Below are 7,479 nucleotides of genomic sequence, written 5' to 3' on the forward strand. Positions count from 1 at the left end.
AAATAAAGCCAATCTAGGTCCCAAGGTTACTTTGCTCGCTAGCTCGTCCATGTACCCCATATATGCATCACCTACCTGTCATTCACATTTTATACAAATACGAAAGCCACAGTCAGTGGGGAGTAACTCCGAGTTCTCCCAGCCACGAAATGTCATAATTAATATAACATGTAAACATAAGAATATGAATACGAATCACACACTGCCTTAGCATATAGATGCTAAGGCAATCGTGCTTATCATGTCAACAACAATATAACGCCACATAGTCCTAGCATGTGAATACTAGACCGACTCATACTACACTATCATGTGAATCACATAACATCCAGGAATCCAAACTCTATCAACCATAGCCGGCTTGCATCTCACCTTCTATGATTCATAGAATCATCAAACAAGAAAGGACAATATATCAAAGACAGGCATAAGTTCTTAGTCCCGTCAATAGTCACTTTGTAACTCGAGTCTATACCATGAGGTAGGGAAGGTAATCGAACCGGTATCTTGGCTCAGCGGTTACTATTAAGAAAACATGGCCAAGAGACAACACAACCCTAGCCTAAAATCTGCGCAGACCTAGACATGCGGATACACACCACCGCACCCAAGACCCACAACTTTTTTTAAAACAAAGTGAAGTGAGTACCCTAAGGACACCACCGAAGGGTTGGCTAGTACTTAAGCTGACCCCATACTATCAAAATAAGTACCGAGGTCATGCCCCAACTTGGATATAAATCCACTAGTCAGGAACACAAAGGCTATCAAGCAGTGAACATATACTCGTCAGAGACTATAAAGACCTATCTATGATGAAGGCCGAAATACTCACCTAGGACCTAGTCACAGCTAGTCCCAGCTTGAATACTTTAGCCCACACCACACAAGACTCACCACACAAGTCAAGTAAGACACCCACTTAACCTTAAGAGGGCAAAAAGTCCTACTTACCAACCTAAATGCTAACATTCTATCATGTGAAAGGCTATATAAATGTCTATTTACAAAGATACAATCCAACAATATCCTCTATATCAATAATAATCCAAATTCCAGCTGACCGTTAATCTCATAATTCATGAGAACAAGCTAAAATGACAACAAGGCAAGAAGACTCAAGTATAAGGCAACCAATTCATCCAACAACCAACATGTGAAAAGATAATTACCAATATCAAGGCATAACATAAAACCTACAATAACAACTAATCTTACCTCAAAGACAAACCCTCGACCCGAGTCCCGCGACGGGTCATCGGTCAAATCGAGGTCGATTTGGTTTAAACCTAGTTTGACCAAACTCGTTCGGTCAAACTGCCCACTCGAGTCTTGGCCTACTTTGGCCCAAATTACAAAATTTATCACAATATTATTCTCATGCCATTTCCAATTTCTATCATGTCAAAAACGAAAGTAACACATTATCAATCACCTAAACACTTAACAAACAACAAACACCACATTAACTACTAATGTGACATTAATTCGTCGAGTAACTCGGAATAGTTACCTTAAGCTAGCAAAGAGACAAGCAATAAACTTGAGAAAGCTTCTAAAACCCAAAATTACTCTTCATCTTCAACCACATATGAGTCACCTAAAATAATTATGTGAAGGGACGATATTAACGAATTATCGTTATATAAAAATATGAGACGGAAATTAATTTAAATCAAAACATGTAAATCATATTCATTAGCTCTTTGTCTTATGTTCATAAACCATTATGACCCTCCCTTTTGACAGCATACCAAGAAAATTGTCACAACTTTTACGCCCTAGAAACAGTCCCATAAAGCACCATTTTATCCGTCCCAAAATCGAGCCCAACTCGCTGTCACGGCTCCTAAAACCGAGGCCAAAACAGCCCACACGGCCTCCATTTCAATCGTCCCAAAAGCGATCAAGGCCGCACAAAAATCGGTACCAAAAAAAGAGTTCAATCTATCCTAAACCGGTCCTAAACCGAGTCAAAACAGTCCCAAAAATGTCCCAAAGTACTTGCAAAGCGGACTCAAAAAAATTCTAATTTTCGCACAATACCACAACTAAACAAGATCCCAAAACTATCCATACATGTCAGCATACACCGTCTTAAATATACCACTTACTAGCTAGCATCCCAAATGATCCCTAGAGGTTAGTATACACCGTCTCAATCATCTCCACATATCAGTATACACCGTCTCAACTATACAACTGACTAACAAATCTTCTACCAGACCGTCTATTTTAGTACATACAACCGTCTTATAATAAAAAAAACTGAAAATATAAATGGGTTTGTAAAAATACATGACGAAAATGAATTTTACTTACAACGGATTGACAGGAATGATGAGAGCAGCACTATGGAACGAAAATCATTGATAACGGATGACAAACGGAGGAACAGAATCAATTTAAAATAAAAAAAAATTGAAAAAGAATCGTAAAAGAAGAAAAAAAGAAGGGAGAAGAAGAATGATACGTGAGAAAATGAGGGAGCAGCCTGCCTGCCTGCCTGCTATTTATTATACGTACGTTTCTTCATCGTTAAGTAACTTCGATCGTTATTAAAACCGTTTCGAGTTAAATTTAACCGATTTGAGTAAAAGTTTCAGTAATAAAACGGAATCAAAAATAAATAAATTTAATGAGTGAAAATAAAATAAACTCAGCTAGTTAACGTAAATAATACAATATCAGCTTGAATCGGAATTATTAGCGATTTTAACAAAACTAACGGATATTAATAAAAATTGCTAATTTAGTGAAATAAGCTCAAAATAGCTAATTGGACGGTTTTGTTCCCAAAATCCATCTCGGGTTTACTTAAAACAACTTTCATAAGGACTCGTAAAGAAACGGAAATTATTAAATAAATAAACTCGAACTAATTTCAATAAACTCGAACTAACTTTAAATAAACTTATTAATGATTATTAAAATTAACGTATCGAATTATGATGAAATTAATTAATTAGCTAAGCATATATATATAAATCGTTAAATGATGTAATTAAATTCAAAATAGCAATTAAAAGAATTTTATCCATCTTAATAAAATACGGGGTGTTACAATCACCCCACCTTTTAAAAAGTTTCGTCCTCGAAACTTGAAAGTAGAAATGAAAGGTTATATAAAACAAAACTGGAACTTTGGAATCGGTAACCAAAACATTTTAAAGGTTATTTATCGTAAGAATCAAAATTCTTTCAAAAGTTTCAAATAAAAGTTTAAAAAAGAACCATATTCTCATCAAGGGAACGGAAGTGTTCTCGTTACGTATTCAAGAACATCACATTCCAAATCAAAGATAAGGTAAAAAGGCAAATCATTTATATAAATCAAAATCAAAATACCTTCAAAAACATTAATGAAGAGTTTTCAAAAATATAAGTCTCATTCATGGAACGGAAATGCTCTTGTCGTGCACACAAGAACGCTAACTTTCCAAGTCAGAGACAAATTTAAAACAAAAACTATTCGCCGACAAGCGTAGAACAAGTTATCAAACGTTTCCAATAACTAGTTCTAACATCCGATCAACGTTAAAATCAAAATAAGAGAAAGGTAATCTACTCAAATTTTCTTTTGCAAAAAGCCAAAATAGAAATAAAGGTTTCACCTTTAAACTAAAAGGGGAGTTAAATTCCGGAAATATAATATTAGACTTTGACAAAGAAGTCATAAATAGATCAAGGTTAATAGAAATTGGATAAAATTTAAAGAAATTTCGGTTCTAGTAATTAAAATTACGATAAATGAGTTTATATTCAAGGAAGGACTAGGGAACTAAATCAAATTTTCATTTTCAAGTCTTCAAAAATAGGTTAGGTTTGCAGAAGTGACATACACTTTTAAGAATGAATCGAAACTGGTAGCTTGAAAGTTTAGAAGTTGTACAAAAAGGAAAGTAACTTAGATAGCATAAAAACAAAGTATGTTAAGAGTGCTCAAACTTAACCAACAAAAGAGCTATAATGACTTTCATAGGGTAAAAATTGAAGTCAAAATTACAAGGATGTTAAAGATAGAGTTTCACAAGATACGAGTGTCAAACTTAAAGGAGGAGCAAGATGAAGTGAGGAAATGAGGTATGAACGGTAACACTTATGATCAAGGAGAGAGGGAATTTAGACAACAAGGAAACGCCAGACACTCTTATCTCAAACAACAACATCACTCAAAACGGTTCCGAAAACTTCCTAACAACAAAACTCATAACCACATCACTCCCAAGGGTTTTCTCAATCGCTTATGTTACCTCATCCTAATCTATTCCCTGAAACAAGGTACTCCATTATAAGTGTGATCTCATCGCTCCAAATCCTCAAACATCCAGAAACAACTTTCACAAGCCTAAGGTCAAGGCTTCCAACAAAGCTATATTCGTATCCAACTAGTGTCAACTATGGATTCCTCAAAAAGGTAAACCTTCAATCAAGAATCCCAATACCAAGCTCTAAACTCCAAGAGAAGGTTTCTCTAATATTCCACAAGGCTCTCATTTCAAAACAAGGTAGTATCATATCAATCCCAAAATTTGAAAAATCAATAGGATCTCAAGTTTCTCTACCCTTTTACTTATTAAGGATTCCCAAAAGCGGAACTACACTCAGCTACAACATCATCCCATCATCTCAGTTACTCAATACGACCTCAAGGTCTATAAAACTATAGGGTTAACAAATTCTTCTCAATACTAAGTCTCTCTCAACTCAAGAACTCTCATACCATACCTCAAGTAGTAATCAATATCACTCACTAAAGCCAACTAATAATCCCACATTTACCATTTCTCCCATGGTAACTTATACATTATCAAACCCTCATATCCAAAGTGATTATGGAAGCCAATCACAAACTCGACTACTTAGTCAATCCTATATCCTCAAATCCACCATTCAGTTTCATCCATTTTAAGTCAAGCACTAAGCACTAGTATCCCAAACATAAACAACAATGCCATGTTCCATAACCTTAGTAACCAATGCAACTCACACTTGACACACAAAATCCCCCAATCCAACGTACTGACTTTATCAAGGATCAATAGGTATAAGAATCACTAAGTATGTCTCATCACATTACCTAAGTCTTTCCATCATCAAATCCTCTCAAAACCAGGAAAGGGTCAAACACAAACAATCTCCTCAAAAGTCGAATTTTCCAACCAAGGTCAACATTCCTCACAAGAAAGAGTACTATCAAATGGCGTTAAGGGAGGATAAACAAGGAACAAAAGACAAGTTAGGAGTACAAGCGTAGCTTTTAAAGTAAAACAGAAGGGAGTTTAGAAGGAGGATAAGCACAAAGAGATTAAGAATAAGGCGAGATACAAAAAGAACGAGAAACATCTTCAAGGAAGTAGAAGCATTCTTCAAAGGTTGAACAAATCTTCAATCCTCAGCAATCGGCACTAAATCTTGATCTTCGTAAAATATAAGTGTCCTTTCAATGGAACGGAGATACTCTTGGCGATCACTCAAGAACATCAATATTCCAATTCAAAGACATAAAAATACATTTTTACACCAACAAATGATAAAACTAATTATCAGACGTCTCCAATAACAAGCTTTAACACCAGTGAAAAACATTAAAATATTTTCAAAACCTTTAGTTCAAAATTTTTTTATAATAAGGGTAATAATTCCATTAGCTATAGATAAGCTCACGGTCAAAGATCCAAGAACGCAACAATTATTAAATAACAATCAACAAACATGTTAGTACCTAACAAAGAGCAAACACAAAGAGACTACAACATAAGATCCTAAATCTACCCATCTTACCCATCTCTCAAGTTTATTATTTTAAGGTCAAGTTATTTATATTGGGGTGCACAAACGTGCGTCGGGAGCAAATATGCTCTGATACCAACTTGTCACACCCTCATTTATTGCGGAAAAGTAAACACGTAATTCTAGAATAAAACTGCATGGATATGTTTGTAATAGGTTCATTTGGGTAAAAACTTGTAATTTTTAAAACCTGAACCTGTTATAAAGATATCCAAATTGGAAGGTGTCAAACATACAAGGTCTAACTAGAAGTTTCATAACCTAACCATCGCTAAAGTCGCGAATAGCAAATTATACAACCAAATGTAAAGAGGGAGACATATGTCCCTAAAATGTATGTGACATAAAAAGGGTTTAAGGGTCACCATAAATAAAGCCAATCTAGGTCCCAAGGTTACTTTGCTCGCTAGCTCGTCCATGTACCCCATATATGCATCACCTACCTGTCATTCGCATTTTATACAAATACGAAAGCCACAGTCAGTGGGGAGTAACTCCGAGTTCTCCCAGCCACGAAATGTCATAATTAATATAACATGTAAACATAAGAATATGAATACGAATCACACACTGCCTTAGCATATAGATGCTAAGGCAATCGTGCTTATCATGTCAACAACAATATAACGCCACATAGTCCTAGCATGTGAATACTAGACCGACTCATACTACACTATCATGTGAATCACATAACATCCAGGAATCCAAACTCTATCAACCATAGCCGGCTTGCATCTCACCTTCTATGATTCATAGAATCATCAAACAAGAAAGGGCAATATATCAAAGACAGGCATAAGTTCTTAGTCCCGTCAATAGTCACTTTGTAACTCGAGTCTATACCACGAGGTAGGGAAGGTAATCGAACCGGTATCTTGGCTCGGCGGTTACTATTAAGAAAACATGGCCAAGAGACAACACAACCCTAGCCTAAAATCTTGAGACCTAGACATGCGGATACACACCACCGCACCCAAGACCCACAACTTTTTTAAAACAAAGTGAAGTGAGTACCCTAAGGACACCACCGAAGGGTTGGCTAGTACTTAAGTTGACCCCATACTATCAAAATAAGTACCTGAGGTCATGCCCCAACTTGGATATAAATCCACTAGTCAGGAACACAAAGGCTATCAAGCAGTGAACATATACTCGTCAGAGACTATAAAGACCTATCTATGATGAAGGCCGAAATACTCACCTAGGACCTAGTCACAGCTAGTCCCGGCTTGAATACTTTAGCCCACACCACACAAGACTCACCACACAAGTCAAGTAAGACACCCACTTAACCTTAAGAGGGCAAAAAGTCCTACTTACCAACCTAAATGCTAACATTCTATCATGTGAAAGGCTATATAAATGTCTATTTTACAAAGATACAATCCAACAATATCCTCTATATCAATAATAATCCAAATTCCAGTTGACCGTTAATCTCATAATTCATGAGAACAAGCTAAAATGACAACAAGGCAAGAAGACTCAAGTATAAGGCAACCAATTCATCCAACAACCAACATGTGAAAAGATAATTACCAATATCAAGGCATAACATAAAACCTACAATAACAACTAATCTTACCTCAAAGACAAACCCTCGACCCGAGTCCCGCGACGGGTCATCGGTCAAATCGAGGCTGACTGGTTTAAACCTAGTTTGACCAAACTCGTTCGGTCAACTGC

General features: G+C 36.1%; 1 long non-coding RNA gene across 1 annotated transcript; it reads right to left on the bottom strand.

Annotated features, from left to right (window-relative positions):
• Positions 1-2,440, bottom strand: LOC141615370 (uncharacterized). The gene is made up of 3 exons (XR_012529821.1): positions 2,323-2,440; positions 1,514-1,600; positions 1-75 (listed from the first exon to the last, which is right to left on the bottom strand). It is a non-coding gene; the product is annotated as an uncharacterized LOC141615370 (long non-coding RNA).
• Between the last annotated feature and the right edge of the window lie 5,039 nt (positions 2,441-7,479).

The sequence above is a fragment of the Silene latifolia genome, chromosome 11 (assembly GCF_048544455.1).
Source record: "Silene latifolia isolate original U9 population chromosome 11, ASM4854445v1, whole genome shotgun sequence".
Taxonomy (NCBI): domain Eukaryota; kingdom Viridiplantae; phylum Streptophyta; class Magnoliopsida; order Caryophyllales; family Caryophyllaceae; genus Silene; species Silene latifolia.